General features: G+C 27.7%; 1 long non-coding RNA gene across 1 annotated transcript in view; it reads right to left on the reverse strand.

Annotated features, from left to right (window-relative positions):
• Positions 1-4,643: 4,643 nt before the first annotated feature.
• LOC148237589 (uncharacterized) overlaps positions 4,644-12,182 on the reverse strand; it is a 129,800-nt gene continuing 122,261 nt past the window's right edge. Inside the window, exons 3-5 of the long non-coding RNA XR_015812668.1 lie at positions 9,679-9,772; positions 6,935-7,028; positions 4,644-4,904 (exon numbers count right to left, since the gene is read on the reverse strand). This is a non-coding gene — a long non-coding RNA (uncharacterized LOC148237589). The remainder of the gene's footprint in view (positions 4,905-6,934; positions 7,029-9,678; positions 9,773-12,182) is intronic.

Here is a 12,182-nt window from a genome sequence, read left to right on the forward strand (position 1 = left end):
GTTCCTTCGTGTTTAACGATTTAATTATCGCGTTTTACGTTATTATATCATTAATTTCAAGATCAGGTGTACGCATGATTCTTTGTTACGTATCTTTTAATTTTATTCAATAGTATAAATATGTGTTTCACAACATATGAATACGATCATGTAAGCTTTCAGCTCGCACGTCCTATCGTCGATTTCGAAAAACCTTTGTGTCAATACAAATTTATCGTATTTCAATTCAAAGGACGTGCTACATAGTTATTTTATTGGCATTGTGGATGTACGTTTAAGCTGAATAATAAATAATGAATATTAATATATTCAATGGTTAGCAGGATGAACAGAACCCTATGGACGTATCTAGGTTGTTCGAATTATAATTTCACATAAAATTAGCATACGTTTTACTGAGAATATTAAATACAAAAATTTATACGCATGATATGAATATGTGAGCGTTACTAATGTATGTAATTTGATTATGGCGTTGATATAATCTTACGGTTAATTTTGTGGCAAATTATGTGTAAACGCGCTATTAGATCATTCTAACTTGAGGCTATAAAGCTCGATTATTAACTTTCACTACGTCGTGGTATAGCGATAAAAAACGAACCAATTTTTCGTTTTTTTTTTATTCAAATATATTACAATTTAAAATGTCAAGGGATAAAATCGAAAAATAACTAATAGACATTAGGCTGTAAGTTATATTAATCATCTGTAACTAAAAACACGTTCCTTAAAAATAATTTTATTCACCTTAAAATATTTTTAATAATAATGCAGATAAAACACAATTAAGTAAAATGATACAAATAATACGTCTGTTTCTTATATTTTAATAAATAAAACTAATATTAGGAGTACCCATAAGTACAGTCGTTTTTTCAACAGTTTTTAAAAATAGTAACGTATTTTCAAATTTTTGTGTTATGGCCATAATGAATCTTAATGACAAAAAATACCATTTTTTCTAATCGGAGAATAATGAGAGACATTTGTAATTAAAAAGCATATCTACGGATCTGCATATTATATAACTTTCGTATATAAAGAAATGCGACAGCTGCTACAAAAAATATTTGTACATTTTATGGCGACATATTGGATGTCAGACAATGCTAGCACGGTTAAAAAAAATAAATCTAGTGTTTTGATTTTATGGATAAGTGACCACACAACTTGGGGAATGAAATTAGAGCATATCTTACAGCAAACATCGAATTATTATCAAACAAGATCAGTACTTCGCGGTCTACTGTCCAGATATGTTTAAAACATATTGGCAAGAGCTGGAGAGAAAATGTTTGGGTTCCCCATGAGTTGTCCTAACACTACAAAACATGTACTCTTTGCGAAAAAATATAAAAATTACAGCTATTATCCTAAAATCAGATCATTGAGGACGAAAATTTGCTCCTCTATTAGAACGTGACTAAAAAAAACAATGGCCATCTCAAGCAGAAAGGGAAATTCCAACTTCTCAATACGAATTAAAACAAGATGAGACACTGACAGCAGAAATGTATATTAAACTTTTAACTCGATTGAATGAGAATCTCTAGTGAATAGACAAAAAAACATAATAACACACTGCTAGATTGACTCAAGATAAAATCTGCAAGCTTGGTTGGGAAGTTTTATTGCAACCCCCATATTCAGATTTGACAGCTTCTGACTACCACTTTAAGGGGAAAATATTCAATTTACTGGAATAAATGAAATTGGCTCTTTTGATTGTTTTATTTTTAAACCAAAAAATTATTACAAAAAGAGCAGTTGTTATTCATAAAAATAGATGAAAGAATGTTATGTAAAACAATGCAACTTATTGAAAATATTGAAAAACAATATCTGAGTTTTATTAATAAAAATGACAATACTTCTCAGTATCCTAATATACATATTGTATTATGTATGTATATATTGTATATAAAACAATAAATTTGAACTCTTTTCTTATGATAATAAAGAAAGCAATGATGTGTCTTAAGCAGCGATTCACAAATGGTATTCCGATTAAAAAAATAAAGGTTACGAAAAAAATACCACTTATTTTTTGTTTCAATTAAAAGATGTAATATCCCGACTAGATAATCCAATCCTGAGCCAAAATTGTAATCTCGGGATTTCGGGACTGTTTCCGGGAGTATTAAAAAAGTTCAATAATTCATATTTTTGTATAATATACATAATGTATATTATATAATAATTATCATTTATAAAATAGGTATAAAATAAAAAATTATATATATAAGTATATTAGATATTTATTTTTAGTTAAGTATCATAATGTGAAAGTTAAACAATTTTATTTTGTATAATATGTTTGAAGTTATTTATTACTTATTTTTTTATTTAATATTTTCTTTAATTTAATTTTATTAAATAAAACGACTTTTTATAATTGCGTTTTGCACCATTATATGCTTATTTATTTTCTGTGATCCCGCACGTGACAAGTGCAGGTGTATCGATTATTTAAAAATTGTTTTGCGATCAACTAGATTGTTCTTTTTAAAAACTAATACCGAAATTTTCGAGATCATTTTTACTAAAACCAGGATTCATTAGTTAATCGCCCAAATCCTGGGATAAAATTCTCTATTCTGGATAATAATAGCTTGTGTAAAATAGTGGAGGTAAAGAACAGCACATAAAACGTTAGTAACAAAAAACACAATTTAATTTTTTTACGTAAAAATATTTTATGGGATCTGTTGTGTTTTCTAAAAATATTAAAAAGGTTCCGTGACTATATACTTTGTTTATTATCATGCCATAAAGAGGATACTGTCATTAATAACATATTTTGCGAAATATTGATGTCTTAAAATAATATAGAAAAGTACTTAAATCTGTCTTATTATTTTTTGTACAAAAGCATTAACGGTTATCATAATTTTATGAAACAACTACAGTGCTCATTGCAGTGTCGCTATGAGCATTCAATTATCGTGTTTGGACTTCTTACCGTGTTCGTTTTATCGTGTACATTTTACCGTGTGAATATCTAACCGTGCTACCATATTATCGTGGGGATTTTTTACCGTATATGAAATATTCCATGTGATTTATGAAATCATAACAAAACGAATAAATGAACACAATCATTCCCGAATTGAAGCCAATAAAACTCTTCAATCGATAAAAAAATCATCAACTTAATAGTTGATGATGCAGAAGATTGAAAAAGACTGCATCAGATATCGCCAAAGTGCCAAATAATTCTAATGTAGAATAAAAAGAATATAAGGTAAAAACGTAAATATTAACCCTTTGAGGAGTATCGCCGTACATGTACGGCGGTCGATATTTTACTTGAGGTACCTCATATAGCTAAATATTTTCATATGTAACTGAAGAAATAATAAATAAAAATCAGTAATATTATATATATTTTTTTTAAATTTGATTTAATAATTTCTATAGAAAATAATGTCAATAAATTTAAAAAATTCGAAATAATTTATTATAATAAATATGTAAAATAAATTACCGAAAATTATACTAGAAAAGTGTTAAAACATACTTTTACAAAAATATATTAAAATTAATCGAATCAATAAAACGTTGAAAATCACTAATTTTTTTTTATAATTTAAATGTAAAAATAATAATAAATAAATAAATAACAACAAAAATAATTATGGAAAAATACGGAAATATATATAATTATGGAAAAAAATAATATAAAAAATAATAATAATAATATAAAATAAAAATAAAATATAATAAAAATAAACATAAATTTCTGGGAATTTTTTTTAATAAATTTTAAATATTTTTTTTAGTTTTTTTATTATTTTTTAAATAGATTTGAAATATTTGTTGTAACCTATTTTTATTTCTGTTAATATTTACGTTTTACCTTTTATTAGTATATTTTTTTCTACATTAGAATTGTTTGAAATTCTGTTGACTGTTGGTTGACTCAATCCTTTGTCAATATATACCAAAAATAACTTTCAGCTGATTTGTTTTATTGAAAAACTGAAAACATTAATGGTTTTGAACGATTTTTTCTGAGGAAGGACTCATTTTTTATTTTCTAAATGGAAGCTTTAATAATAATTATTATTATTATTATTTTATTAATTTATTTAGCTTAATAGCTAATCTTTACATCTAACAAATTTAGTAAACATATATAAAAATATATAAAAAATACATAACAGAAAGAAAAAATAAAAATATACAATAATAAAGTCTTAATATTATAATTTATTTCTATATGTACGAAGGTGTTTTTTTATTCCATTTATGAAACCCGTTATATTTTTGCTGTTTCGGATTTCTCTTGGAAGACTATTATATAAATCAAAACCTCCGTACATAATTCCCCTAGCCGTACTCGTTTTCTTATACTTAATTATCTTTAAATTTTCTCTATTTCTAGTATTATATTTATGTACATCTTTATTTCTTATTAAATACTTATTAAAATATTTTGGTAATATATTATTTTCTAACTTATATATAAATACTAAAACATTCATACTCAATATTTCTTGAACATTCAACCATTCTAATCTATCAATCATACTTTTACAATTAGTTAATCTATTTTTATTAAATATTTATTATTATCATTATTGTTGCCTTATATTTTTATTACAAAATTCCAAAATTATGTTGTACAGCAAGTTCATTAAAATTTGTTGATACATTAACGAGTATAAATATTTTCTAATTAAAATATATTGACAAAAAAAAACATACACGTTGAGGAGCACTGGCCGTCCATCACCAATGAACCAAAGCCCATTACCATGGCATGAAAATAATTAATCACCCGCAGTTTCTCGAGACCGGTGGTATTTGTTCGGCGATTTTTTCCTCCTCTTTGCGAATTTGCTGCTGAGGTGATCCACTTAGAGCAGACGCTCATTATCTCATTACATTAGAGAAGGCTGTGTAGATAAAAAACATACACATATATAATATATTAATATTCTTATGGCATAACTTCTTTCGAAGCAACTTTCTCTCGGTCGGCGCGTTGAATTGTGTTCGAGGTATATAAATTAAATGGCGAATATCTCGACGACTTTTTTGCACGATCTCATATGCGTATTGTTAACAAGCTACCTTCCTGTTTCGAGTCTACGAGGGCAGTTCAAAAAATAACAGAACTTTAATTTTAAAATATTATTGAGTCGTAAAATAGAACTATTAAAAACTGAGTATAAAAGAATATTCTACTGCAGGCACTTTTACGGCAATTATATAACGATGAAATGGAAAAGCTCAGCACAATAGAACGAGCATAGTCACTTACAAAGATTAAGATCAGTCATCGCGTTGGTGAGCTATTTTAAAACACCGGAAATTTTTGAACATCCTCGTATAATAAAAACTACTCAGAATTGAATCAGCGTGTGCAAAAAGTGACCCACATTTACTCTGTAGGAGAGTGGCAACACATGTAGCATTAACTTTTTTCAGCTTTTTCAGAACTTTGAGACCTTTCATTGGTTCTAATTTAGAACAATCGACATTTTAGTCAAATCCTCGTTTCAATTTCGCAATTGTGTCGGCTAAAAACGTTCTGGGGGACATTTGGCCTTAATTACCTGCCACGTTGGCGACATTTGTCAATTCCTCGTTAACGACCAGTACTATTTTTTTTAAATCTTCTATCTTTAAGTCTTCTTTCCCGCAAGATATATATTACAAATTACGAGAGTCTCTCAGTTCGATTTATGTGCTTTTAAACGACGATCGTTTTTCGATGTGGGAAAATGTAAGCCGTGGGAATTTATTCGGCGGTGGAGTAATTCGGTTTTGAAGGTTAACACTTTAGCGCCTTTGTTACTACATAAATTAAAATTTAATTGAAAACGTAGTGTAATTATCGAGATGAGATTTACTGATTCAATGGGGTCCAAAAAGCTCAAATTAAATTTAAAATCATTTAAAAACTTTACCAGAAGATAATTTTAACGACGTGATGAAAAACGTCTTTTCACTACAAACAGTGGTGCTATATTAGTACTCATGGTTTTTTTTAAGAATTATGGGTAAATATATGATGTTAAAAATCAATATAAGACTTGTACTAAATAATTTAAAATCATTTATAAATTTAACATAAAAGGGATTGTTTCAATAACGCAACTAATTGCTAAATATTTTTTTATTATTTCAGTTTTGTGTTAACAATTTTAAATAATAATATATAATTTATTTTAGAATCAGTCAAATAGATTATTTTAAATTGTATTTAAAGGTACGTAATTAGATATTATTACGTCACGTATTAACTATTTATTTAATATAAAAAAACAGACTGTTTAATTATTACTAACCGCTTAACAACTACCAATTAATTAAAACTAACGAGCAATTAATAAAATTACTGACCCAATAAATTGAAGCCTAAATAATATATAATATTTTAAAGTAGTTAAGTACATATTGTATTTAAAACATACTGTAATAATTTGCATTATAAAAAGCATGAAGGTCAATGAAGTCAAAATAGTTTGCCAGAAAGCTATTTTTGAAAATTAAATTAAGCTATTACATTATTTATTATTAATAGTTATTTTTACAATATCTATTGTATTGCAAAATAGATCACTTTAGAAACGTACAATTCGAATAAAATACTCAGGGTTAAACGTTCAAAAAACAATCCGGAAGTTCATATCTGCCGAAAGATAGCTTTATCGTGAAACTACCTTTTTCTAGTCACGGTAAACTTAATTCGAGCCATAAACATAATTTATGATCGTGTAAACACGCATAATTGTTGCTCTTAGCCAGCGTTACAAAATCATTAGATAATTTCTGATAATTTAATCTAAAAAACGCCTACTACAAAGCCCTAAATTTTTAACGTGAATGCGTATTAACAAATTCAAACCTGGCTGGACGCGATCCAAATAGACCAATGTAGAATAAGAATGAAAGAGTGAGTCATCCACTAATTACTTACTGGTAGCAGATAGTAGGCGCCTTTGTCACGTAGATTGTTTGACGTTTGTGTTATTTCAGTGGTTTCGTATGCATCCAGACGTCCGTGAGACGATCTATAATAATATATTTGTATACTGGTAGACAAGATATTTTGTATGGTTATGTTACGTTCAACGCTTCAGCTATTTCCGTTGCACCCTGTCGTCTGCGTCTGAAGTTTTTCCATCACCCCGCAAAATCTCTTTCACAAATCTCACTCGCAAACTTGCAGCCAGACGTCCGAAAAAAGTTTTCCCTTGTTTGGCTCGCAGTATAATATTCGAAGTGTAATATCGACATGTGGAGAAGAATGTTTCAATGGGAGGTTCTCAAATGTTCATTTAACTGACTAAATATTCTTGGTTCAGATTTAAGAATCAAACTTTTATTGAAATTTATAATTGTTCTCCTAAAATCGTTTTTAATAAAAAAAGACCCTGGTTTTCATTTCTTTAGAATGCGGCCCGCTCCTCAAACTTAAAAGTTGATTTTATTAAAATACTTTCCTTAAATAAATAAAACTACTTAGATTTTTTTAAATAAGGGGAGGGGAGCTGATAATTATTTTGGTGGGCCCAAAATTTGTGACTGGATAAGCCCCCATACATTTTTGAAATCTGCCATAGCCGCGCGGAACGGCTTCTTCTAATTTATAATATTTAATTCTTAGATTTGAATAGCTACGTAAATTGTAAGCAATTTCTTGCCATTCAAATCCATTATTGAAAGTTTTCAATAAAACGTGCATATTTTCAAACATATGGCACAGACCCACCCTTTCTTATACAGTGGTATAAATAATCGGTTGTAAAACATTTAAAGATATTCGCAAAAATATAATTTTTAACAAAAAACGCTCTATGAAAATTCTCAAAATATTTTATGATTTCTCAAAATGAGAATTTTTCAATGAAGGTACTTATACCTGGAATCTTCTCAGTTCCAGGTATAAGTACAACAGTTTACAAAAATATGTATGTAAATTGTGTCTATAGGGTCTAAAATTTTCCAATTAAAACTCAGTGATTCAGCTTTCAAGTTTATTGATCAATTTCTATGAAATAACTGAAAGTCATGGGAAGTTCTAACTAGAGATTCTGTATCTAAATAACCCGGGAATTTCGGGCTTTTGTGCCATGTGCCATTTCGTGTCCCAAAGACTAAAAGGTTAATTTTGCTTTTCTATTCAAACATTTGTTTGATATTAATATTTGTCATTCATCCTAAATCTAAAACAGAACAAATTGTATGCCGATTAATCCATTAGATGCATTTCTTGGTCCAAAAAATATTTTTCCTTTATCCAAATTAGTGATTATGTTTCGATACAACCAGGAAACCCATTCCTGAGAATTTCATAAAATTTAATATAAGACTTTCCACTGAAAAAGTGTTCTGAAATTATCACAACTTTATCACTGTAAATGCTTACAGCGCTGTCATTGAAAATTATTTTCGAAGTTGTTCCTAAAAAATACATTTAAACAAATATCTTTTTTTCTTATTTTTCTAATCGAATACTGAAGTAATTTGTAAAGAGTATTCTCTTCATAAATACGATTTTATATGCACGAAGTTGACAATCGAAGAATAATTTAATAAACCACCAGAATATTTCTCCGGTTAAAAATAATAAATGTAGTTGACGAAAAGAATTTAAGATTTTGCAACCAACAGGATACAAAATCTAAATCTGTTATAAAAACATTTGCTCACAATTACGTCAACATCAACGGAAAGCAAGCGAGTATTTTAAACGGTAGGAATATTCACTACGAAAATTATAAATTGACTATTGATTCGTACCTAAATGCTTTGGTCTTTTTTTTAACATATTTTTTTATAATTTTAAAATTGCAATTTTATATATATTATATAATATGATATTTTTTAAGTTTTTATAAATAATTAATAATTGTAACAAAACATATGCCTTTTTTAAATAAATTGATATATGTAATTTTAATACAAATATTCATCATTTTTTTTGCTTTGATTGATCGACAAGCAAACATAAATATTGGTACTTGTCTAGCTTCCCGAGACTTCATAAAAGTCGAGTCTTTAAAATAGTCTTGACGAACTATCAAGTATCATTTCTTTGATATTTGGTTCAGGAAGTCCTGAACTGTAGGGATTAAAAGACTAAGGATAAACATCGAAGGAAGAATGAAGGAATATTTATTGACTTTGGGTTTAGTGTGTTTATAGTATGTTGCATTTGAGAGATTCTCAAATGCATCATAAAAAATACGTATAAATTATTGACTATCTGGTAATTCTAGGAATCGATTTAGAATCAAAGCTGACTCAGTCTAGAAAGTCAATCGGTCGTTCAATGTTCTCTTTGCAATCTAAAATCTGCTGATCTCATCGTGAATATGTTAAACGCATGTACGTATTGCATAAAACAAGATTTAGACAAATGTAAAGTGTCAATTATATTTTTAACGCAGCTTGATTTATTTATATTTGTATAATTTTATAATAAAAAAAAATGTTTTTCATTGTATAATAGCAGATTAAAATTTCTCTATTTGTTATTTTTACATTAATTTGATATTATATGTATGTATGGATCTTTGTGTAAAGTTACGTTTTTATGTATGTGCATTATTTTTCTATTTTGTTAAATTATATTTTTAATGATTTTTTTACAATTATTTAACAAATATTGCAATTGCATTAAATTATTTATTATATTTTATAATTCAATATAATTACCTAAGTATTTTCCAGTGTGACAAATTTTCCATTTTCCACAAAAGCGCCGATAAAAATCAGCTAACCAACGTCTCCCAAATAAGAGATTTATCTCCTGCAAAAAGAGAAAAAAATATATTTCAACAAGATTTATTGTTTCTACACAAACCAACGATCTGACACGTTTCGTATATAAATAATAAAACTTTTAGTACAGCACTTAACAATATCTACAAGGTGGGTAAAAAATAAAACTCATTTTTTATAAAAACACTAAAAAGTTGAACTCAAGCTCTTTCTGTCGATGTACTATTTTATTACTCTAGCATCAAGGTTATTTTAATGAGAACGATTGAAAAAAGTTATGCTAAAAAATAAAAACCATTAAATCAAACCTCATAACAAAAAAGCTTATAATTGACGTGTCACATATTAAATTAAGCCAAAACCTGTCTTGAAAAAGTATATCATAAAAAAATAAAACTGCCTTAAAATATCATTGGATAGTATATTATTATACTGCAAATGACCTTTTTTTTTCCTCCAACATAATTCGTAAGATATCATTCTACACCCTATTAAAACCATTTTACGAGAATAATGTCAAATTTTTAGATCAGCAGATTCCGGTTAAAATAAAATTAAATTTAAAATCTAAGATATAATGTTTTATAATTTATTTGTTTATTATAGGTTTTTATTTTATTTTTGTATGTATTGAATAAACATTGCAAAAATATAAATTTATTAAAAATATAATATTTCTTTAATTATATATACCATACGATGATTTTAAAAGTGATTTTATATTAGTCATATATTATGCAGAGTACCAATGAATAAAATACTTGCAAATATAAATCATCAAAATATTACGAAGCATATGAATCTATGAATAAAGATTTTTTTCTCTTCACATACAACAAACTATTAAATTTTTCCAAGAACTCTGTGAGTCTCAACAATTAATTAAAATCGCTCAACCAATGCATCTCCATGTGTTTTGGTCACATGAGATACAACTTATTCTTATGAACGAATGATTCATTCATAAATTCGAAGCCAGACTTAAGATTCAAGTTATGCGACATTCATACTATCGATTCGCGCTAAGTTCAAACTCGAAGTTAAGATTACTCAACCGATGAGTCATCGTCGTTAGTAAACCTGGCCTTTCGCAGAAAACTCGCCGCCTTTGCAACTCTCGATTCGCCGATTATGGTATTAAATATCCCATCTGTGTGATTCGCGGAAATTTTTATTATGAATGGTTTCAGAAAGGTGATGTGCCTCGAGTGTGTTTTATGGATTTTTGGAAAGGTTCAGTGGCAAGCGACAAAGTGTACTTTAGCTTCTGGTTCGCGTGGAAATTTCTTTGTCGAGATCTCATTCGTTTAGTCCTAATTGAGCGTGACGTCCGGTCCAGCTGTGTGAACAGAAATACTAAACATTTTAAACATGATTGTATTTATGTTTAGATCTATCGACATCGGGGCAATTTTTTGGTATTTTTAAGTCTATTTTAAATTACTATGAAAAAAATAAAATAGTAATTAAAATTCATAAATAATCTTCTAGGTCCATAAAAAGCACAAAAAATATAGAAATACATCTTACTAATGTGTAAATAGAAAACATTTATCCCATTTTATACGTATTAAATAAACATACTAATAAATTTAATTTATTATTTTATTTATTTATTTGTATATAATTGTGTGTAAATAAATAAAATTTAAATATCATATTATTTATTTGTTTAACGCCCCTGGTATAAACGATATAAACGAAGATGAGCATTATTGTCAACTTTCACAAGCAATTGTGAATTCTAACGACGCTTAGAGATAAGCAATCGTCATGAATATAAGCTGGCCCTTAGGTACCTGCCGAGTATATATGAACAACTTCCAAGAATTTTGGAAGGCTTGGAACGCCCTGAGCTATACCATGATACTGTTCATCCTCCACATTCTCGAAATTCAAATATTTAGTTCCAGGTATTCCGAACAATATTTATATAGTAATATTTGTGTATATTATTGTTATATTTTGCTTATGTGGAGTTTTATGTTGTAACAATCGTTACATAGTTGTTTTCATAATTGAGACCAGAATAAACTATCCTTGATTAAAACACAACTTTATTAACACAATGATACATATATAATATATTAAGAAAAATCCTTTATTTTGAGAGCATAATTAAATCACATTTCGTATCAAAAGGTCAGTCAAAACGTTGATAATAGTCGCGGCTCTTCGTGAATATAAAGTTCATCGATTAACCTGGTAGATTTAGAATATTTCAAACCCTCCTCGACACCTTTCGCGAAAATTTAAACACGGAAGCTGAGAAGAGTCGCCATATATATTAATCTTGCGTGAATAAATATGTTATTATCCTCTCTCTCTAAGATTACTATTATAATCATATAATCAGCTTATATTTATTTGTACGTACGACCAAAAAACTTCCACTGTGTAATTTTTTCATGACTAGAAATAAATTAAAACTTGTATCT

Source organism: Plectrocnemia conspersa, unplaced genomic scaffold (genome assembly GCF_051122295.1).
Source record: "Plectrocnemia conspersa isolate PC_06_02 unplaced genomic scaffold, ASM5112229v1 ptg000002l, whole genome shotgun sequence".
Taxonomy (NCBI): Eukaryota; Metazoa; Arthropoda; class Insecta; order Trichoptera; family Polycentropodidae; genus Plectrocnemia; species Plectrocnemia conspersa.